Raw genomic sequence first — 25,036 nt, forward strand, 5'->3', positions numbered from 1 at the left:
ATGATGTATTATAAGGAAAGGAGCATGATGTATTATAAGGACACATAAGGAGCATGATGTATTATAAGGACACATAAGGAGCATGATGTATTATAAGGACACATAAGGAGCATGATGTATTATAAGGACACATAAGGAGCATGATGTATTATAAGGACACATAAGGAGCATGATGTATTATAAGGACACATAAGGAGCATGATGTATTATAAGGACACATAAGGAGCATGATGTATTATAAGGAAAGGAGCATGATGTATTATAAGGACACATAAGGAGCATGATGTATTATAAGGACACATAAGGAGTTTGTTAGCACTCATTATAATGCCTTATGGGAGGGCTTATAGGTGAAGTAACACGGGTGACCTAACAGAGCGAGATTTTTTTAAATGAGGTAATCACCTAATTAAAAAAATTATTAATTGCCCTAATTACCTAGCGATTGCCCTAATTACCTAATGGTGTGATGTCACTCGAGCAATGATGACATCATCTGGTGACACCATGACTGATGACATCATCATTGAGGGCTCGAGTGACATCACTGGTGACATCACCAATTCTATACATACCCTGTGCTGCCATAATAGCCTTCCACTCTTCTGGAAAGGCTTTCCACTATACATGTTGGAACATTGCTTCCATTCAGCGACAAGAGCGTTACGGCACAAACACACTGGAAACGAGAGTGGTGCCATGCGTAAATTCAGCCCGAGCAGGAGTCTGGTCATTCACACCGGAAGCGCTCTGCTTTGCTCCGGACCGCTCACAACTTACACTGACTTCATGGCTGCAAGCGGCTGCTCGCGGCTCACGTCAAAAATGGACCAGATGCGAAAACTCTCACTGCAGGGCCCGAAGCGCCTGCGCCACTCCGCGGCCGGTGTGATCAGTCTTATCTCTTAACAATCTGTAACTTTTACACAGACGATACCCACTTGCACATGTATGTACCATTAACACCAACTGATACCAGCAGTCTTATTTTATATCCTGCCTCAATGAGATTAAGCATTGGATGACCAACAAGCCTATAGTGGCCTAGTGGCCAAAGTCAAAGCCAGACTCAGTTTTCTCTACCGCAACAAGGCGTCATTTACACACTCTGCCAAACACATCCTCGTCAAAATGACCATCCTGCCCATGTTCCACTATGGTGACACGATCTACCGGATGGCCTCAAAGAGCATCCTCAATAAACTGGACACAATCCACCACTCTGCTATCCGCTTTGCCACAAGTGCCCCCTTTTCCACTCACCACTGTGACCTGTATGAACTTGTGGACTCCCTTCAGACCAGGCGGCTTCAACACTGGCTTCAACTAGTGTACAAGTCCATTCTCTGCATGTGTCCACAGTACCTCTCATCCCTCCTGCATATTTCCAACAGCAATTAAAGATCCAGCAACTTCATCATGCTCTCCATCCCAAAAGACCGTACTGTCTTTGGCCGTACCTCCTTCCGCTTTGCCGCAGCAAATGACTGGAACACACTTCAAAACCCACTCAAACTCACAGCTCTCATATCTCTCAACATGTTCAAACACACCCTGAAACAGCTCGTAGTCGACCGCTGCACCTGCCGTTAGGCCTCTCCCTCCCTCTCTCCCCCTATAGTCCCACCATTCATTCCCAGCAACCCCCCTCCTTCTGCATCTTTGTTGATTGAATGTTGTTGTTTGCATCCTGATTTTACTTCTGTCTTGTCGTTATTTACTGTATGTATTAATGTGTTGGCTTGTGCTGACCTGACATATAGAGACACTGCATCACGGGGGAAAGGCTCCGTTCATTTCCACACACCAGCGTCACTTTCCTTGAATTAAACATAGCTAAAAGCGGTTGTATGGTGGGCTGCGCAGACAACAAATGTAAAAAATCGCCAGTTAAAGTTTTTTTGTACTCCTGAGCAAAACAAGGAAGCCATTGAGAATTGGCAAGAAGGAAAATGAGGATCTATCTGTCAAGGAAGTAAGTTGGAGTGTTCATCTTCCGTATATACGATCTTTGTGTGCAACACGCAACCATGCACGTGACATAGGAGAAGGCCAGGATTGGAGGGGGGCTTTCTGTTTTCCCCCGTCTTGGGTGGGGTTTCTGAATGAGGATTTGTTCTCAACGGTTTTTACCTGGTTAAATAAAGGTCAAATAAAATAAATAAATAAAAACAATTCCCTAGTTATTTTTGGCTCACCAAATTCTGTTCAGTCAATCCACTACAAGTTTAGTCATCTGTCAATACAGGTTAAACCTATGGCCAGAAACTGAGGTGTGCTTTTAGACTCCGATCTTAGCTTTGACGCCCAAGTCAAGAAAACAGTACAGTCCACGACAGACTTTATTCATTTCAGAAACAAACATCCGAAAGATACGACCTTTTGTATCCCCCGCTGATCTGGAGAAAGTTATCCATGCTTTTATTTCGTCGCAATTGGACTATTGTAATTCCTTGTACTCCTGCTTGATTTGATTTTGATTTGATTTGATTTTGAGCCAAAGCTCCCTTTTCTCATCTCCAGCTAGGCCAGAATGCAGCAGCGAGGATTTGAACAAATTCAAGGAAACACGATCACAACACCTCCATCTTGGTATCTCTCCACCTCCACAAAACCTGTTTGTTTTAGAATTGTTAAAAAAAAATATATATCCATATTTTACTTTTCAAGTTTTCCTGAAAAAGAACAAGAAAAAAAAAACAGGCTCAGACACAAGGGGAAAGACAAAGCAAAACAAACAAACAAACAAACAAACATGCCACAACAACACATTTTTTTAAATTGTATTGATTACGTTCAAGGCTAAACAGGGTCTATAGCTCCAGAATACATTTCTGATCTCCTTATCCCTTATGAACCAAATCACAGTCTGAGGTCCTCTGGCAAGGACCTGCTGGCTGTTCCTACATCAAGGTTGGTAAGTAGAGGTGACAGAGCTTTTGCTGACAAGGGCCCCAGACTCTGGAACACCTTGCCAGAGGAACTTAGGCTCAGCACCTCAGTATCAACCTTTATGTCCCTTCTTAAAACACACCATACAGACAGGCTTTCCCTGTCCTCAATCTATTCAACTTATGTAGAAGAGACAGTCTGGCTTGAGAGACTAGCAGGAAGTGTAAACACAATTGGAACGTCCGATCGTGTTTACACTTGCTGTGACTCATAAACCTAGTCTGACTCATATGTGAGTCAAACTAGGTTTGACCAGGTGAGTCAGACTAGTTTGAGCAGGTAAAACAGCCGGCGTTTTGACCAGGAAGTCGTGACACAATGGGTCAAGTGGGCGGGGCTACATAAGGTGAATAGCCTGCTGCTTTTTGAATCTTGTATCTTGTATTCATCTTTCTGATATGTCTTGTACTTGGATTCGGAATGATTTGCTTTTGTTGTTTGTTGTTAAATTGTTATGACGTGTTCTTCTCTTAATGCTCTTAATGCTAAAGTGTTTTGAAAAGTGCTATACAAGTAAAGCGATGATGATGATGATGATTATTAACAAGGGCGCGAAATGAAACTGCCTGCGCTTCCAGACTCTTTGCCTCCCTTCCGCGTTTGCCTCCCTTCCGCGTGCGTCACTTCCGTTTCCAGTGTGTTTGCGCCCCCTAGTGAGGTTCGGCACTGATGTCGGGCAATTAGGCCTGGCTCATACAGTCGACATTCCAGTTCATCCCAAAGGTGATGATAAACATCTCAACTTGCACAACCTTTGTGTGGACATCCATTTTGTCCAAGACCACCAAGGAGAAGCCAAGCTTCTTGTACTTGAACATCATGACTCACATCTGTCTGTTAAATGTGTTGTCATTTCCTCCTCTTTATTCACACGTCTTCAGCTGCTTGGCCACTCAGTTTATGGGCCACTCAAAAAACGACCATGACCATATATGGTATTCCAGACATTATTGCAGCAGCAGCATATCCAATGAGCCCTGCACATCCAGGCAGGATTTAGAGTCAGTAAGCCACCCCTAGTGTCCTCTAGTAAGAGAGTGCGTCAGCGGAGGACCAAAATGCGAGACTCATTAGCCAATGAACAGCCAGGAATGGGTCTCGCGCTACTTTTGCATGCTAAAATAAAGCCGATAATGTACAATTTGATTCATTTCAAGGGATGAAAAACCCTTTCAAAGTACAACACTGTCTATTTTGCTGCAACTCCACAGTGCTGCTTTTTTTACTCCAGAGTCCCACCTTCTACATCCTGGAAAAAAACTGGTCCATTGGAGTGAATGGAGATGTCGGAACTCTTCTATTATACGGCTCTGGCCACCCCCACGCTCTGACAACATCCCTGGGCCCTAAAGCTAACCATGTACTTGTCTAAACATAAGCAAAGTTCTTACCAGCCATGGCAGCATTGGCTGGTATTGTTTCCAACTTGTGTGTGTGTATGTGTGTGTGTGTGTGTGTGTGTGTGTGTGTGTGTGTGTGTGTGTGTGTGTGTGTGTGTGTGTGTGTGTGTGTGTGTGTGTGTGTGTGTGTGTGCCGTGCGTGCGTGCGTGCGCGTGTCATCAGAGCAAAATGTGTCACATTCTTTTGTTGTTTTCCTTTTCTCTGTTTCTGTTTTTAAATATGTGCACATAAATACATCAAAAGTCACGAGACATTACGTATAAATAATTGGAAGTACAAGTATTTATATATTTTTGCATCTCTTGTCATTGAAATGTGGCAATTTCAACTAAAATATATTCAAAAGATGATTCTTAGCCTTCCTTGTTTTATTCAATGTTTATTTTCAAATACATTTATTTTCTTTATAAAAACAAATTTGGCCTTGAGAAAAAATCCCGCCCAACCCCCCCAAAATGAGTCTAGGAAAAAAAGAGAGCGGCGGGGGGGGGGAGGGGGTCAGACATTTTATGCTTATAAAGAATAGTTGTACTTGGTCAGACCAAGCGATTCAACTATATTTAGAATCAGGATAAACCATAACGTTTCATAATAAATAAATAAATAAATAAATAAATAAATAAATAAATAAATAAATAAATAAATAAATAAATAAATAAATAAATACATACATACATACATACATACATACATACATACATACATACATAAATAAATAATCAGGGTCATGTTATAGTTTGGGTCAATACGGTATCTAATCAGGCAAACTACATCATACCCATCATATCAGAGATGGGTGACATTGTCTGGACTAGATCCAATGTTTAATACAAGAACAAAGCTGTCCTATGGTTCTAGCCATAGGTGATAAAACATAAACAGCACCCACATACAAAAAAGATGAATCAGCCTTGGACTCCATTGAATTCAATCCCTTTGAACTCTGCACGCCTGATGTTATTTTGAGACGGAGAAATGATTCAGGAATTTCCAAATCTGTCTCTCTATTCACGTCCAATCTAATGCAATCAGCAGAGCCAACCATGTCCCCGCTTTCATCCTTTTCATCAGAACCAACAACAATCTACACTTTTCATTTCACAGGCAGTTTGAAATCAAAGGAGAATAAGGAGTGTCGATAGAGAAGGCCAGAGACACACAGAGAGAGAGAGAGATGGGACACGGCGGGTGTTAAGGCTGCTAGTGAATGGATGAAAAGCATCAAGCACATTTCATTAAAGTGATCCGTCAGAAATGTGGCCAGCAAACACCACATGCACACACACACACACACACACACACACACACACACACACACACACACACACACACACACACACACACACACACACACACACACACACACACACACACACACACACACACACACACACACACACACAGGAAGAGAGAATTGCAAGCCTCAAAGATCCTCTAAGTCAGGGGTGGGCAACACTTTTTTTCCAGAGGGCCATACTGACTTACATCAAATAAGTGAAGGGCCTCACATTGGAGATTATACCTGCCAACACTCCTGATTTTCGTGGGAGTCTGCCTATGTTTAACCCTCTCTCCCGTTGCTATTGGTAATTTCGTTTTAATCTCCCGATATAATAGCGATACAAATCCAATGGCTGTTGCGGATGAGATTTATTAACATAATTCTGCCTTTTATTGAGTTTTTGGGGGTTGTTTTGTTTTTCTTTGAGGACCTTGGGGATTGAGATGGTCCAGGGGCCAGGTCCGGCCCCGGGGCCGCATTTTGCCCATGTATGCTCTAAGTACTAATATATATATATATATATATATATATATATATATATATATATATATATATATATATATATATATATATATATATATATATATATGGTACGGTGGTGCAGTGGTAATCGCTGTCGCCTCACAGCTCGAAGGTCCTGGGTTCGATTCTCACCTGGGACGCTGTGGGCGCTGGAGTTGTGACCCCCCCCATATCTTCAGTGCCTACTGCCCAGGTGGGCTATCTCGTCGAAAGGGCCTTTCTGTGTGGAGTTTGCATTGCTCCGTACATAACCCCCCACTAAAAACATGCAGAAGATCGTCATCCGACCAGTGACGACAACATCTGAAGTTGGTCCAATGAAGGTCCCCGGGCGCTGGAAAGAAATAGCGACCACTGCTCCTGGCCTGCCCCCTGGAGGAAAGGACAAGCCTGGATGGGTCAAATGCAGAGGACATATTTCACCGGCCACCGTCAGCATGAGTGTGTGTAGTGGCCACATGCATGTGTTGTCGTGTGTTCGTGTGACAATAAAGACGGGCTGCCGTCTGAAATCATGTCAATCATATATATATATATATATATATATACATATAATCTATATATATACATATATATATATACAGTCAAGTCTTAGTTTGGCTTATAAGTAAGTGGCAATTGCCTCTCTGTGCAATTGCATCTTCTGTGAAGGGAATTCCATGCTGCAGACCTGCTAAATTACATTATAATTTATATATAGCCTTTGCGATATGAACAATCTTTACCCACCCTGTTAGCTTCATCCAAAGTCCCTCCAGCTAAGAGCAGCAGCTGAATATAAATGAGCTTCTCAACTTTTCTTACTTTCACATACCTTCTTGAAAAGTTTGACCTGTAAATGTAAAATAGGCTTGTTGGCGATAGCTAAAAATGCATGCTCTCACACACACGCGAATGCATGCATGCACGCGTGTGCACACACACACACAGCGATGTGGGTGTTAATTTTTCCTAGCTGGTTTTTCACTGTCCTGTGTTGAATGAAGTCTTTTAATCAAGCTGACTGTCCTGTATCTGACTAATGAAATCCTGGGCGATACCAGGCAGCACGTCTCAATCCATTCTCCCCAAAGGACTACCGCATCATTAGAGGGAGCGCAGACGCCAGACGAGACAGAATAATAGATGACAGAATAATAGATTACAGTAGGTCAGAAAAGGAATGAAAATCCCAGGATGAAAGAGAGATACTGTATCATTAAAAAGTGTTGAGGCCAGAACTCAATGAATAGGAGCATTCAGTAAAGTGAACAGAGAACACTTAGGGCTCTATCTTCGTACGGCGCTATCGTTTGCGCTGCCGTTTGCGCGCCTCTTATTGCTATCTTCCCTGCGTCTTAAGCTATCGTCTGCCTCCACCATCCAGTTTTGCGCTGGGATCTAAGCGCAGACACAGTTGTAGGCGTGGCCCAGGCGTGTCCGTGGGCCTCTAGCCTATCATCTGTCTCCCGCAAGTGTCATTTTGCGCTCTGGCGAAGATACTGTCGCTATATTCCGAGCGCAAACAGAGGTTTGGGCGTTGCCCGTTCCAAAATAGGCGTTCCAACGCAATGTGTTAGAAAAAGGGGCCTTGGGTGCTCTCAATTTTAATGCCACCAAATAGCTGGTCTTAGTGCAAAAAAAAAACACTACACCAGGCGTACGCCTGAGCGCAGACAGTATTCTCCGCGCGCAGTGCAGGAAATCCTTGCTTGGATACATTTACACACGGCATGGATGTCAGTCTCCAACACCTCGCGCCTGCACACACTCAGCTCTCAGAAGAGGGTTAGGATTCTCAGAATACCACGTTGATTTTCAACTATAGAAAGGGTAGGAGAAAATAAACAGCAAATTTTTCCAACCATTAGACTATGTTTAGAGGGAGACACAGGGCATACTGTCGGCCGATGTTACTACCCAGATCAACTTAACTGCCTCACCTCCTAGTAGGGGAGGTCCGGGACGAATGAAGCACTTTTTGTTTTTTTTGTCATTGTGTAAAGATTGTTACAATATTTTTATGTATTAAACAACCTACACATGTCCTCTGGCAATACCAACCGTAGTTTCGTTCCATGGGTCAATACATCAGGCGTCATCAGATGGCAACCAGAAGCTGTGCAATGCTTCATTTGTCCCACAGTGGAGGGACAAATAAAGCACAGGCGGGGGACTAATGTAGCGGTTGTGAAAAAGGCACAAAAACAGCCAGGTAACAATTTTTTTCTGGCATTAACATACAATTCCTTCATCTTTTGGTCATCTAAGAAACTAAGTATTATGAAATACATTTTAGTATGTTATATGTTGCAAATTAATATAATTATAACTTCTATCTATATATTTTGCTGATGTGATCAATATTTTACCTCCCTTAAATGGCTTATCCAAAGAAATATTTGAATGTGTGCATTTTTTTGCCCTCTATCCGTGGTCCTCTTCCTTATGCGAGGCATTGTCCTGCAAGCACAGATAAATGCATAGCCTATTCAAGGCAATTGGAGCAAAGTGCTTTATTTGTCCCCCGTGCATTTCCCTGGATGAAAGCTAAGCTAACACAAAGGATATGCTAACATTACACACAAAACAATCATTGAGCTGTAGTCTACCGATAGGTCTAACAGATGAATAGCGTTAGCAGCATTAAATAAATAAATTCCAACACACTAATAGAAAAATACACAGTTTGCAATATTTTACTCGCGTTTGAAAATAAGACGAAAAGGCAACGTTTTTGCGGATATCTCCGCCATCCACTGACTGGCCGAGCTGAAATTTGACAGGAAGTGAGCTACCAGGAAGTGTAACATGGGGGAAAAAAATCGTCTTCCTGAATTTCATCAAAGATAGTATATGAGGACAAGCTTATTCCATCCCCCTGCTTAATTCGTCCCGGACCTCCCCTAATAGCCAGTAACCTAGGCCTAGCTACTGCAAAAGTTAACTGTTGAAAATTTGACGTCTGGTTTTGTCACAAGTAGCCTACAGCTGAAGTCCCTCTCATCATTAAGCAGACAGTGACGGAAGCATGTTTCTTTATGTGCACCAAGGGGAAAATTACGGACTAAATTGGTGGGATTCAATGTATATTAATAGAAAAAAATAAAAAATAGCTGATTAATAAAATGTGTGCTGGTGGAACGAAATTCAACTTCAAATAGAGCAGCATCACTCATCTCTCACGCTGCGTAATTACGCATGCAGCCCCGCAGCGGAGATGCAGGAGAGAGAGCCGAAAAGGGATAAGCATACGTCCATCCATATACAGTAACAGCATGAAAGCTGAAAAACATTTATGGCAGTAACACACACATACCGTTCCCATTATTTGAGCGGCAGCAGCATTAATTGCATACTTTTTTATAATGTCCTACTATGTCTATAACTGTTTGTTTTGGTCGGGCTGAGATTATGTGACAACGGTGGGCGAGTTGAGCTCGGTCCGCGTCTCAAGCGGGTTGGGCTGGGTCATCTCAAGCGGCTTGGGCTGGGTCGGATTAGATTTTTTAGGACTGTTGAGATTCATGACAGCCATTAAGAAAGGAGGACAGCACTCCAAGTTGAATACTTTTATTACCACACAGATGTTTGGGCAGCAGCCCTTTTTCAGCGTGTGAAATGACAATAATACACAGGTGATTCACAGGTGGGCATGAGGACGTTATTTGATTTGTATGCATGACAGCCTCACATCTCTCTCTCTCTCTCTCTCTCCCTCTCTCCCTCTCCCTATCTAGGCTATCTTTTCTCTCTCGCCCTCTTTCTCTGTCTGACTCTCCCTCTCTCTTTTCTCCCTCTCTCTCTCTCTCTCTCTCTCTCACTCTGTCACTCTGCTTGCACTGAGCAAGAAATAAGCTGCTGTCTGTCACAGACGTGATGGCGATGACGCTGTGGCTTTTAAGGGGAGTGATCTCAACTTGTGGTGAATCCTGTTATGGGCATAAACACGCCTATGGAGGTTTGCGCCGAGATGACGTGAAGTGCAGCGGCCCGACACGCCCACAATTAGGGCTTTGCGCGGCGCTATTCCACCGCAAGATGGGCACTAACGCAAAATTACAGCCGTTGCGAAGATAGGGCCCTTACTCTTTATGGTGAGTGGGTGGTGGTCTATATGCTGCTGAGTGGGTGGTGGTCTACAGTATAATGCTGAGTGGGTGGTGGTGGTGGTATATGCTGAGTGGGTGGTGGTCTATATGCTGAGTGGGTGGTGGTCTATATGCTGAGTGGGTGGTGGTCTATATGCTGAGTGGGTGGTGGTCTTTATGCTGAGTGGGTGGTGGTCTTTATGCTGAGTGGGTGGTGGTCTATATGCTGAGTGGGTGGTGGTCTTTATGCTGAGTATGTGGTGGTCTATATGCTGAGTGGGTGGTGGTCTATATGCTGAGTGGGTGGTGGTCTATATGCTGAGTGGGTGGTGGTCTATATGCTGAGTGGGTGGTGGTCTATATGCTGAGTGGGTGGTGGTATATATGCTGAGTGGGTGGTGGTGTATATGCTGAGTGGGTGGTGGTCTATATGCTGAGTGGGTAGTGGTCTATATGCTGAGTGGGTGGTGGTATGCTGAGTGGGTGGTGGTCTATATGCTGAGTGGGTGGTGGTATATATGCTGAGTGGGTGGTGGTATATATGCTGAGTGGGTGGTGGTATATATGCTGAGTGGGTGGTGGTATATATGCTGAGTGGGTGGTGGTATGCTGAGTGGGTGGTGGTATGCTGAGTGGGTGGTGGTATATATGCTGAGTGGGTGGTGGTATATATGCTGAGTGGGTGGTGGTATGCTGAGTGGGTGGTGGTCTATATGCTGAGTGGGTGGTGGTATATATGCTGAGTGGGTGGTGGTATATATGCTGAGTGGGTGGTGGTCTATATGCTGAGTGGGTGGTGGTCTATATGCTGAGTGGGTGGTGGTATATATGCTGAGTGGGTGGTGGTATATATGCTGAGTGGGTGGTGGTATATATGCTGAGTGGGTGGTGGTATATATGCTGAGTGGGTGGTGGTATATATGCTGAGTGGGTGGTGGTATGCTGAGTGGGTGGTGGTCTATATGCTGAGTGGGTGGTGGTATATATGCTGAGTGGGTGGTGGTATATATGCTGAGTGGGTGGTGGTCTATATGCTGAGTGGGTGGTGGTCTATATGCTGAGTGGGTGGTGGTCTATATGCTGAGTGGGTGGTGGTCAATATGCTGAGTGGGTGGTGGTATGCTGAGTGGGTGGTGGTCTATATGCTGAGTGGGTGGTATATTGTCGCTGTCCGATGAAAACGACGTATCTCCAAAAGGGCAAGTTTTACTAAAAAAACTATTACCGGTATTATTATTTTTTTATTAACAAAGTATACAACAAACAAGGCACATCAAACATCACAATATAACAATCAGAACCAGCAGTATGAGCATTCATTTAAAGACAAAAAAATACTATTAAGAGCATTTAACTAAATAAATAACTACAATGAATAAAACATATACCAAAATTAAATAACGAGAGGGTTATCTCAGAACTTAACTTAAGCCTATCCAGCAAGGACAGAAACGTCAGAGCTTTCTTGTCTTTCACGACTTTCAGAGACTTACTCAGAAGCTTAAGCTCATTCTTCCAGTGGCACACGTTTTAGTCTTATATCTACACTTACAGTATAAAATACTTTCCTAGTAGCACAATAATATTCAACATAAAATCCAAGTCTCTATTTTCCCCAAAAATACCAAATTTGACCGATTTCCACGACAGGGGTATCTCAATCTCCTTAGACTGTAGCCAGCTCTGCATATCTTTTCAGAAGGTCTGCACTACATTACAGCAGAAAAATAGATGTTCCAAAGTTTCGATTTCATTTTCACAAAATACAGTTATTTAGCTCCAGATTAAATGTCAGTCATAGCAATTTGTTTGCAGGATAAATCTCATTTACAATTTTAAAGTTAACTTCTTTCACTTTGGGAGGTAAAGGAAATGATTTGTTTTTTCTTATTTTCACACCTCCTCACATTCAAACTCCCTGAGGATATATTTTCTTCTTATTGGGTTGGGATAATACTCCTTCAATAGAACATCTCTAATCACTCTATTGCAGGGGTGGGCAATTTGTTTTTCCTGAGGGCCATACTGATTTACATCAAGTAAGCGAAGGGCCACACATTGGAGATTATACCTGCCACCACTCCTGATTTGCACGGGAGTCTCTCTATTTTTAACCATCTCTCCCGTTGTGATTGGTAATTTCTTGTTAATCTCCTGATATAATAGTGATACAAATCCAATGGCTGTAGCAGATGAGATTTATTAACATAATTCTGCCTTTTATTGAGTTTTTGGGGGTTGTTTTGTTTTTCTTTGAGTCCGGCCCTGGGGCCACATTTTGCCCCAGGCCCCAGGGCCGCAAGAAATGACTGTAGAACAGTCATTTCTTACACATGAGATTACTTTTAGCCTTTTAGTCATAAAGATTATTGAAAGATATTCAATATTCCAGACTGAAATGTTATAACAGAAGTGAAGTATTGGCCAGAATGACATGAACATTTGAGCACTTATTCAGCGAGTATCTTGCATGCGTTCAGGTGGACTGTACAACAAATTCACAGTTTATTTTTATTTTTATTATTATTATGTTTATTTTTGTTTGTTTTTTGCAATTCCATCGCCGGCCACACAGGGGGCACCGCGGACCGTATTTTGCCCATGTGTGCTCTATTGGTACATTTGTCATTACAAAACTCAGTTCTTCTATGCAGAGCTGTCTCAGTACAGGAGAGAACTTTGAGTGTAACATATCTTGTTTAACCATTACTTTCAGAGAAAGCGGTATAGCTTTCAACATCCTATTTCTTGACAGTATACATTGAAGATGAAACTTCTCACAGAATTCTTCATGAGGTAACAACTTTCCATTATCATCCATAAAGTGAGCAACTGCCCAAATCCCTTTGGCTTTCCACTCCTCTACATCTATATACACGGATTTTCTATTGAGCAAAAGATATCTGTTGTTCCAGATTGCCGTGTTATGTGGTGTGAAAGTATGTTTATATATTAGCTTCCAATAAAGAAGAGCCTTCTGATGGAAAGCAGAAGGTGTAATAGGTAAAGAGCTACTACTGGAAATCACAACATGAACGTAATAAAAAGTCTATCAGCCATTTCAACTTCCAGACACCATTCATGACATCAAAATCCATCATGTTCACCCCTCACGTTGTCAAAGTTGGCAAGATATGTCTTCATTATAGTCAGTTTCTCGATAGATAGATGCGTCATTAGATTATTAATATCTTACCTGAATAAGCTCAAATGGTGTTATAGGATCACCAGTCTGATTTTGAGGCACTTTCTGCGGGGCAAGCAGCCTCGAGCAGCCGCGACCCTTCTGGAGCCACGGCCGCGCGCACATACCTCCAGGCGGCTCCGTCAGCCGCCGGAGCGAGCTCGCGCCCACGCCCACTGTGAGAGGCCCCATCTTGGGGGAACACAGCCTCTCACTAACGCTAACATTACTCTCATCAGAAACCACTTTGATCTGCATGCTTTCAATGAGTTTGCAGCCTAGGGATAATTCAAAAATATTTTATTGATCTATTTAACATCAGACGATGTCAGGAATAAACAAAACAAAGCCATGAAATACACAACGGCGTTGGGTTCTGCTCTACCATGCCTGCTTTCTGGATAATTCTTCGTGCCTGTACGGGGTTCAGATGAAGGTAGGGGAGGAGCTTCGAGCTTCGGACGTCGCATACGCGGTGTGATGGGCAGCTCTAACATCCAATGGCGATAGTGTTAAATAGATTACCCAATAAAACGTGTTTATTGGTCATTTAGACGTCAAAACCTACCAGTAGAGGAGAATGGATATATTCCATCTAGTAAAAAGTAAAGTGGTTTTCATCGGACAGCGACGATATGGTGGTGGTCTATATGCTGAGTGGGTTGGGTCTATATGCTGAGTGGGTGGTGGTCTATATGCTGAGTGGGTGGTGGTCTATATGCTGAGTGGGTGGTGGTATATTCTGAGTGGGTAGTGGTCTATATGCTGGTCAAATGCTGGTATTGCAGGTCAAATATAATTTTTTCTCAATTAAAGTCCTGCATTTCTGTTCCACAATATAATTTATAAATTAGTTCAACTATTCACTCATATTCAACCAGGGGGGCAAGTGGGGGTCAGTTGACCTTGCCTCGACCAAGTACTAACTATATGAAGAAAACAGTAATATACAGGGCTATATCATCTTGGAATAGCCTACCTGGTAATATATCCTCCATCTGTGGGAGAGTTGGCTTTAAAAAGAGGCTAAGATCCTATATTTGCACTCACATACACCATCAAACATACACTGACTTTACTTTCTATGTGTTTTTAAAGTATTGAGTATTAATATACTGACTGTTTGACTTCTGGGCTACAGGACTAGCTGGCAGCTCTTTTTGTTTTGTTTTCTATCTTGTCTTTGTACTGTTTTTACTCTGTTTGTTGTAAGTATCCTTTGTGCTCATTACATTTTACTGTTTTTTTTACTTTTGTATTTTAGTACTGCTTTTACTGCTTTTTACTCTGTTTTGTATGTAATGTGTAATGTGTCTGGACCCCAGGAAGACTAGTGGTCATCTTGGCGGCAGCTAATGGGGATCCTTTTAAATAAACAAATAAACAAAAAGTGGCCATGATTATTTTTGTAATATTTGTATTTCAGAGAAATGTTTAAATACTGATAACATTGATGTTAAATGATCCATTTTTGAAAGAAACAATGGAAGTCTTCACGGTAAAACAAACACTCATTAGGTCATAAAATGGATACGGACAGTCACTGTACCAGTGCAGTAACCTATATAGAGCTCCCCTCTTTGATAGGAAGACCTCGCTCAAGGTTGCAAGTCCCCTTCTGGCAATTAATTTTAAAATGAAAATAAAAAAACATTTGCAGTAATATTATGGGGAAATGTAAAAAGTGGAAAAGTAAAAGTAAATGTATATTCTATTTTTCAAAATGACCAGAGACAGAGGTCCACAATTGGTAGTGTTCACTGTTGGTGCTCGCGCACGCGTGTGTGTGTGTGTGTGTGTGCGTGTGTGTGTGTGTGTGTGTGTGTGTGCATGCGTGTGCGTGTGCGTGCGTGCGTGTGTGCGTGGGCCGAACAGATGCCCAGGCTCAGTGTTTGCAGGGGTGAGAGCGAAGTGGAACTGGAGTCTTAAATCTTAATTCCAGGAGGGGACTTTGATGTGGCGCACCGCGTCTTCATCTGGAGGAGCAGAGGGGAGGACGGTGGGAGTAATTGGGCAGGAGCGATTTAGCTGACGCACACCAGATGCTGCCGTATGAGGAGTCCCACTCATGAGGAAACAGCACATAATTCAACCAGGCACTTTTCTCTTCCATAACCTCCCAGACATGAGAGGGACTTTTCACTTCCATAACCTCCCAGACAGAGAGGGACACTTTTCTCTTCCATAACGTCCCAGACAGAGAGGGACTTTTCTCTTCCATAACCTCCCAGACAGAGAGGCACTTTTCTCTTCCATAACCTCCCAGACAGAGAGGGACTTTTCTCTTCCATAACCTCCCAGACAGAGAGGGACTTTTCACTTCCATAACCTCCCAGACAGAGAGGCACCTTTCTCTTCCATAACCTCCCAGACAGAGAGGCACTTTTCTCTTCCATAACCTCCCAGACAGAGAGGCACTTTTCTCTTCCATAACCTTCCAGACAGAGAGGGACTTTTCTCTTCCATAACCTCCCAGACAGAGAGGGACTTTTCTCTTCCATAACCTCCCAGACAGAGAGGGACTTTTCTCTTCCATAACCTCCCAGACAGAGAGGCACTTTTCTCTTCCATAACCTCCCAGACAGAGAGGCACTTTTCTCTTCCATAACCTCCCAGACAGAGAGGCACTTTTCTCTTCCATAACCTCCCAGACAGAGAGGCACTTTTCTCTTCCATAACCTCCCAGACAGAGAGGGACTTTTCTCTTCCATAACCTCCCAGACAGAGAGGGACTTTTCACTTCCATAACCTCCCAGACAGAGAGGGACACTTTTCTCTTCCATAACCTCCCAGACAGAGAGGGACTTTTCTCTTCCATAACCTCCCAGACAGAGAGGGACTTTTCTCTTCCATAACCTCCCAGACAGAGAGGGACTTTTCACTTCCATAACCTCCCAGACAGAGAGGGACTTTTCACTTCCATAACCTCCCAGACAGAGAGGGACTTTTCTCTTCCATAACCTCCCAGACAGAGAGGGAATTTTCTCTTCCATAACCTCCCAGACAGAGAGGGACTTTTCTCTTCCATAACCTCCAAGACAGAGAGGGACACTTTTCTCTTCCATAACCTCCCAGACAGAGAGGGACACTTTTCTCTTCCATAACCTCCCAGACAGAGAGGGACTTTTCTCTTCCATAACCTCCCAGACAGAGAGGCACTTTTCTCTTCCATAACCTCCCAGACAGAGAGGCACTTTTCTCTTCCATAACCTCCCAGACAGAGAGGGACTTTTCACTTCCATAACCTCCCAGACAGAGAGGACACCTCCCAGACAGAGAGGGACACAACAGTGGTATTCCTCCCAATACCCATCCAGCGTTTGACGGTTGGTGACATGCAGGAAGCAGACTTTCAATGTCATCCCAAGCAGGCAACAAAAAAAGGGGTCATGCCTATGTTCCCCGGGTTCTATGTTCCCCGGGTTCTATGTTCCCCGCTCCTGCAAAAAAGGGTTCTATGTTCCCCGGGTCCTATGTTCCCCGCTCCCGAAAAAGGGTCCTATGTTCCCCGGGTCCTATGTTCCCCGCTCCCGAAAAAGGGTCCTATGTTCCCCGCTCATATGCGTAAAGTCGGCGAGTGCAAACCACAATATCTCGAGGTTGTGAGACTTCATTGACAGACTGCATGAGGGAAAGCTCAAGTCTAATAGGCTCAGATATATGCACACATTCGAGTCCATGTTTGTGGGAGTTTGGTAACTTCCTTGGTAACGGTGGTGTAAAAGGTGTCTGACAAACACCTTGCGTTTTGTCTCAATGGACCGGTAGGCCTACATGAAGCGGTTGTTATAATGTATAGCTCTTGATCTTGGCGTTGGGGCGGTACTGTACCATCATAGAGTTCCCTATCTACGGGGGGAATCTTTGTCGGACGACCGAACTCTCCCTCAGGCTGGCTGGAGAAGGGGGTCACAGCCTGGCTGATACAGCTTCACTAGTGGAGCTAAAGTCGGCTTACTTCCTATACGGTGCCCCGTGCGCTGCACCAGTTGCGCGGTCGATATTATGCCAGTGTACCCCACTTCATATCGTTAGAATGAAAAATGTAATATCTTACTTTATCCTACTTGAGGGATTGATATCAAAGTCAACGGGCTGTTAAGCTTACAAAGAGGCTTGATCATTACTGACACATCCTAAAACACCCTCTCCCACAAAAACACCACATTTTGAAGCAATTAACTTGACGCGCCGTGACTTTTGTTATTTTGTACATAGCATACATTGTCTAAACTACACTGTTTTCAAATACAACCTTGTGAACTAGCAGGGAGAATTATGTTTGTTTGTTTTTTAGTGTCTGTTTTTCTAAACACCCAGTGTCAGATACATAATAAATAAAGGATGTGTTTTAGGTTTGTTTGGAATAAATAGAAGAACTGTGTAGTGTGAGCAGCGATAGCCACCGTGATTGAACAGATAAAGCGCCGCCTATACAGGAACCTGCAGGAAGTCAAAATCGATCAACAAAAAAAAATCCAAAAAAGACGTCACAGTACTGGACACCAGAGGTGCAGTGCGGAAACAAGTAGCAAAGATGGAGACAACATACAAAAACAGAATCTCACACATTGGGATTGCTGAAACTCCTCTAGCAAACCCCTGCCACCTGTGAGTTGATGACAGAACCAACACACTGTTTGGGCTGGGCCTGCCTAACACATTGAGAAATAACAATGTACAATGTGGTGCTATGGTCCTCAAAGAGATGCTACTGTAAGTAGGGCTGCACAATATATCGTTTCAGCATCATCATCGCAATGTGCACATGCGCAATAGTCACATCGCAGAGCGTGCAATGTCAAGTAAGGCAAATTAACTCATAACATACAGTAATACACGCCCTCTCTGTGACGTTCTAAGCTCTTTTCCTACTAACTATAGTACTTTTACTCACTTAGGATCCTGCAACTCACCCTGTCTGTGGCTAAAAACACACTCACTTCCTACTACGTCAACCGCGCACGTTACCCACTAGGCCACCTTCTTAAATGAGCAAGGATAGACCTATTCAAGACTTTTGGTGAAAATTCCTGTATTTTTTCATATCGCAATATATATCGTAGATTAAAAAAATATTGCAATGTCAGTTTTTTCCAATATCTATATTGTTATAATGTATAGCTCTTGATCTTGTGTGACAATGTACTGTACGTTTTTAGCTATTTTTGCAACTACTACGCTTGTCTTTTTCAAAGTTCTGTTGTGATGCTTTTAAATGTCTATTATATCCTTTTCTTTTATTCTTTTACTTTCTTCTGTTATCCATTTTATGTGAAGCACTTTGAATTGTCTCTGTGTATGAAATGTGCTCTACAAATAAACTTGACTTGACTACTGTATGATCCACATAAAGCTGTTGGAAAGGAATTGAGAGAAACACATGAGAGCTGACCTCTCTCTCTCACTCTCTCTCTCTCCCCTCTCACTCTCTCTCTCTCCCCTCTCACTCTCTCTCTCTCACTCTCTCTCTCCCCTCTCTCTCTCTCTCTCTCACTATCTCTCTCTCTCTCTCTCCCCTCTCACTCTCTCTCTCTCTCTCTCTCCCCTCTCACTCACTCTCTCTCTCTCTCTCTCTCCCCTCTCTCTCTCTCCCCTCTCACTCTCTCTCTCTCTCCCCTCTCACTCTCTCTCTCACTCTCTCTCTCTCTCCCCCTCTCTCTCTCCCTCTCACTCTCTCTCTCTCTCTCTCTCTCTCTCCCCTCTCACTCTCTCTCTCTCTCTCTCACTCTCTCTCACTCTCTCTCTCTCTCTCTCTCCCCTCTCACTCTCTCTCTCTCTCTCTCCACTCTCTCTCTCTCTCTCTCTCTCTCCTCTCACTCTTAATGTCACTCTTGATCCTCCTCACCCTCTTTAACACTCGACCCTCTTCTTTCTTGAGCAACAAAAGTGCTTCTGTTGGTCTTTACTACATGGTTAGTCTCACTTGGCCAGACTCATCTCCACATAGCATGGTGCCAGCATTGGAGAAAAGGCTCAACCCTGGCTCAACCCACTCATTCTGGTAATTGGCCAGTCCCACTAATGCATATTAATGAGGAGAATAAAGTTTTGTTTGGGAAATGGTGTTGAAGCGTTCTTCTTCCACCTGATTATAAGGAGTTCAACAAAGCTTCAAGCACGTAGAACATTTTTGCAACAACATTGAGGATTTTTTAGTCAATGTTGTCGTTTCCATCCAGGTTTTCTAATGTGACATCATTTGCTAAAAGTACTTGGACAGAAACCAGCTATGTGGTGACGTGTGAAGGCTTCTCCCTACTTTGTCTCTTTCTCCTCGCTCTCATCTCTCTCTCTCGCTCTCTCTCTGTGTCTCTCTCATCTCTCTCATCTCTCTCATTCACCCATCGACAGACAGATCTGCTGCATTCCTATTCACATCCCTCTCTCTGCTCTCTTCCATGCCCCCCCAGGTTTCGGCTGCACTTTTATTCTTGATCTTCTCTCTCTCTCTCTCTCTCTCTCTCTCTCTCTCTCTCTCTCTCTCTCTCTCTCTCTCTCTCTCTCTCTCTCTCTCTCTCTCTCCCTCCACTCATACCTCTCTCTCTCTCTCTCTCTCCCTCCACTCATACCTCTCTCTCTCTCTGTCTCTCTCTCTCTCTCTCTCTCCCTCCCTCCACTCATATCTCTCTCTCTCTCTCTCTCTCTCCACTCATACCTCTCTCTCTCTCTCTCTCTCTCTCTCTCTCTCCACTCATACCTCTCTCTCTCTCTCTCTCTCTCTCCCTCCCTCCACTCATATCTCTCTCTCTCTCTCTCTCCACTCATACCTCTCTCTCTCTCTCGCCACTCATACCTCTCTCTCTCTCTCTCCACTCATATCTCTCTCTCTCTCTCTCCACTCATACCTCTCTCTCTCTCTGTCTCTCTCTCTCCCTCCTTCCACTCATATCTCTCTCTCTCTCTCTCCACTCATACCTCTCTCTCTCTCTCTCTCCACTCATATCTCTCTCTCTCTCTCTCTCTCTCTCTCTCTCTCTCTCTCTCTCTCTCTCTCTCTCTCTCTCTCTCTCTCTCTCTCTACTCATACCTCTCTCTCTCTACTCATACCTCTCTCTCTCGACTCGCCCCGCTCCTCTCCGTGTTGCTTTACCTCCAGTCGTCGTCCTGCTGTCATCCCCTATGGGCTGCCATCCCAACCAAAACCAAGACAGATCAAAGCATGCTGCTGTTCACAGAAGCTGCCAAGATCAAAGGGTGGATATATAGGCAGACTCTCTTTCTCTCTCTCTATCTCACACACACACACACACACACACACACACACACACACACACACACACACACACACACACACACACACACACACACACACACACAGGATGGATCCCATCATACAACTATACAGGGACAGTAGTCTGACAGATAGAGGGCTCTAAGCTGGATATATATATATATATATATATATATATAGTGTGGGGCAAGTTACTTTCAAAATGTAATATACTACATATTACTAGTTACTTTCATTTGAAAGTAATAAGTTACTTTACAATATTACTGTCTGTGTAGAGTAACTGGTTACTTATTACACTACTTTTGCATTACTTTTACCAAAACAACAGCAGCAGCAGAATGACATCGCCGCCCCAGAACCATCCCGAAAAATAATTTCAACCGCCTTGAAGTCAGTGTAAACTGACTTCAAGTAAACTGTCAGTGTAAACTGCTAAAAGTAATATATTACATGTAATATATTACTTTTGTAATGAGTTACCCCCAACACTGTATATATATATATACAGTGCTGTGAAAAAGTATTTACCCCTTCCCGATTTCTTCTGTTTTTGCATGTTTGTCACACTTAAATGATTCAGATCATCAAAGAACATTTAATTTAAGACAAAGACAACATGAGTGAACAGAAAATGCAGCTTTTAAATGATCGTTCCATTTATTGAAGGTAAAGAGTTATTCAAAACCTATATCACCCCATGTGAAAAAGTAATTGCCCCCTGAACCTGAAAAAAGAAAAAAGAAAAAATACTAACTTAACTTTACCACTATTCCTTCAGAAGTTGTAGTTGTCATAGAATGTGTTGCATAGTTGATTGCTCTATTGCTGACAAAAGATGTGTTATTGTAAGTCGCTTTGGATAAAAGCGTCTGCCAAACGACGTAATGTAATGTAAAAATGTAACCTAATAACGGGTTGTGCCACCCTTGGCGGCAACAACTGCAAGCAAAACGTTTGCGATAACTGACAATGAGTCTTTCACATCGCTGTGGAAACATTTTGGCGCACTCTTCTTTGCAGAATTGTTTTAATTCAGCCACATTGGAGGGTTTTCGAGCATGAACTGCCTGTTTAAGGTCATGCCACAGCATCTCAATCGGAATTAAGTCCGGGCTTTGACTAGGCCACTCCAAAACCTTCATTTTGTTTTTCTTGAGCCATTCAGAGGTGGACTTGCTGTTTTTTTCTGATCATTGTCATGTTGCATAACCCAAGTGAGCTTGAGCTTGAGTTCATGAACTGATGACCGGACATTCTCCTTCAGGATTTTCTGGTAGAGAGCAGAATTCATGGTCCCATCAATTATACGTAAGTCGTCCGGGTCCTGAAGCAGCAAAGCAGCCCCAGACCATCAAACTACCACCTCCATGCTTGACTGTTGGTATGATGTTTTTATTGCAGAATGCTGTGTTAGGTTTACAGCAGATGTAACAGGACCCACACCTTCCAAAAAGTTCCACTTTTGCCTCGTCAGTGCACAGAATACTTTCCCAAAAGTTTTGGGCGTCATCAAGATGTTTTTTGGCAAATATGAGACGGACGAGCCTTTGTGTTCTTTCTGCTCAACAGTGGTTTTCGCCTTGGAACCCATGGATGCCATTTTTGCCCAGTCTCTTTCTTATTGTGGAATCATGACCACTGACCTTAACTGAGGCAAATGAGGCCTGCAGTTCTTTAGATGTTCGTCTGGGTTCTTTTGTGACCTGGATGAGTCGTCGATGGAGTAATTTTGGTAGGCTGGCCACTCCTGGGAAGGCTCACCACTGTTCCAAATTTCCTCCATTTGTAGATAATGGTCCTCAGTTCTCTGGAGTCCCAAGGTCTTAGAAATGGCTTTGTGATTGAATTGAACTCAGCTTTAAAAAAAAAGTGTTAATCTATTAACACATTCACTGCCAGCCGTTTTTTTTTTACTGTAGGTAGGTTCTGCCAGAGGGTTTTTTTGAGGATTCTGGCTCATCTTTCAAGACCCGAGGATTCTTTTCTGCTAAGATTTTGTGAACACACAATTATCTCAAAAGAACTAATAGAATGTGTGCTTTCTCTGTCTAAAAGAGTTAGTTTGTAGAGTTAGTAGTTATGTAAGCATTAGCAGTTGAATACAGCATGGTTTCAGCGTCAGAAAAATTATTCTGAGATAAACGGCTTTTTGTGAAATTCGATAGAACAGTCACTTTAACCATTCATTTTTGGCATCAGTAAGACGTTAGACATCTAAACAATAGTTTTGAACAGTAATTTCCTCCATAACAGCAGGAAACCCCCCTCTGCTTCCAACTCCTCCCTCCATGGGCGTTCTCCTCCGCCCTCCTTGGCTCTGCAGCGGGTCTGTGACAAACGAGTTGCTGCAGCCTGGCTGCTGCCTGGCGTCTGGATGGGTTTCGCTCGTTTCTTGGCGGTCCGGTTGAGAGCTCTGATGAAGCTCTTGCGATTCTGGGCTTATTTATGGTGCGTGTTTCAAAGTGTGCATCCAGTCTATTCTTGGAACCCGCCACCGTTGCCACCGCTGTGCATCAGCGCGAAAGTGAAAGCGTTTTCGCCATCAATTTTACAGTATGAGAACGGCTTCCTCGCACTTTTCCCTCCAGTTTTGGGTCGCCTCTTTCTACTGTGGAGAGACATGTCGCCACTCAGTGGGTCGGTAAAATAGATTATACACATTCAATACCTCCAATTCTGGTATAGGAGACGTAAAAGGCTTAGATCAACGTCCCACCATCAAAAAAATAAAATTGATTTTTTTTTACGTAAAAACACGTCATTGGCAGGGAACGGTTGGATTTTGTTTGACGTAAAAACACGTCATTGGCAGTGAACGTGTTAAGGGGGTGATTTTCATCAGGTTCATGTTCCTTTTACCAAATAAAGACGAAAAAACAGAGTTCTGGTGTGCGGGTCTACTTCCTTCAAATGCTCTACTTTTAACCCAGCACCCTTCGACGATGTGCGTATAACCAAACTCTCTCTCTAATCTCTCTCTAACAGTATATTGTGGTGACTGCCCACAGCCGCACACTAAGCATAGACGGTACGAATTCACTACACTACCCAGACGCCCCGCGCGGTGACGTCTGTGGGAACACTATGTAAAGACCCGGATGTATGAATGTTGGGTTGTCAGTATGAATGCAGAGCGCGCAATAAACCAGACAGGATTTTTACTTGCATAACCCAGCGACTCCCTCTTTATTCCCGTGGATTCTACGCGATTCCCTGGATTACTACATTGGTGACCCTGACCACTCTGGGACGTTTTTTTCAGAGTTTTTGAACATGGCTAATGCAGTAGCTTTGAAGCTACCCGAATTTTGGGAGCAGAATGCAAGCGCTTGGTTTGTGCAGGCAGAGGCACAATTCGCCCTGAGGGAAATAACATCGGAGAACATGAAATACTATCATGTGGTGGCTTCCCTGACCAACTCAACAGCTGCGAGGGTGGTGAGTTTGCTGGAAAATCCACCAGCGGAGAACAAATTTACCGCACTGAAAACACATTTGAAGGGGATTTTTTGTTTGTCTGAATCATATACATACATATATACATACTGTATATATATATATATATATATATATATATATATATATACAGTATATATATATATATTTACAGTATGTGTATGTGTGTGTGTGTGTGTGTGTGTGTGTGCGCGCTTTCTTTTTTCTGACGAAGAAATTATGTGATAAATAGCGAACAAAAATAATGAGATTCGGCCTGAACGTCCTAAAAAGTTTCCAAGGCTTCCAAGGCAAGGCGATTTCAGTCTACATCATTTTCCACACATGTAGGCAACTTGTCAAAGTATGTGTATATAAGTATATATATGTATAAGGATATAGATTCTATATCCTTCCACAATGTGTAATAAAAAAAACGGTTTGATTGTAGAGCTCTCGACACACACACATAGGGAATTCCTGCTATTCTTTTGTGTTGGGGTTAGGGGGTGAGGGTTAGCAGGAAGGCTACGTGCTAAACTGAAACACAAAGGAGATGAACTTCCCATCCTTTATAAACTTCCAGCCTGAAGTGAATCATTCTGATGGTGACAGAATTGACTTTTGAACTCCAGAATCCTTCCATTTCAATTTCAAAACGATTTAATTAGGAGACGCCTGCCTAGTGCAGGGCTAGATTCCCTGCCTACTAACACGAGGGTTGCAGGTTCGAACCCCCCTCTCCCCAAAAAAACAAACCAACAACAACAACCTTGTGTTACGTCCGGCTTGGTCGGGCGTCCATACAGGCACAATTGGCCGTGTCTGGAGGTGGGAAGCCATATTAAGCGTATGTGTCCTGGACACTGCGCCAGCGCCTCCTCTGGTCAGTCAGGCCGCTTGGTGGGAATAGCATGATCCTCCACACGTGCTACATCCTGCCGGTGAAACTT

Source organism: Poromitra crassiceps (genome assembly GCF_964638095.1).
Source record: "Poromitra crassiceps genome assembly, chromosome: 17".
Taxonomy (NCBI): Eukaryota; Metazoa; Chordata; class Actinopteri; order Beryciformes; family Melamphaidae; genus Poromitra; species Poromitra crassiceps.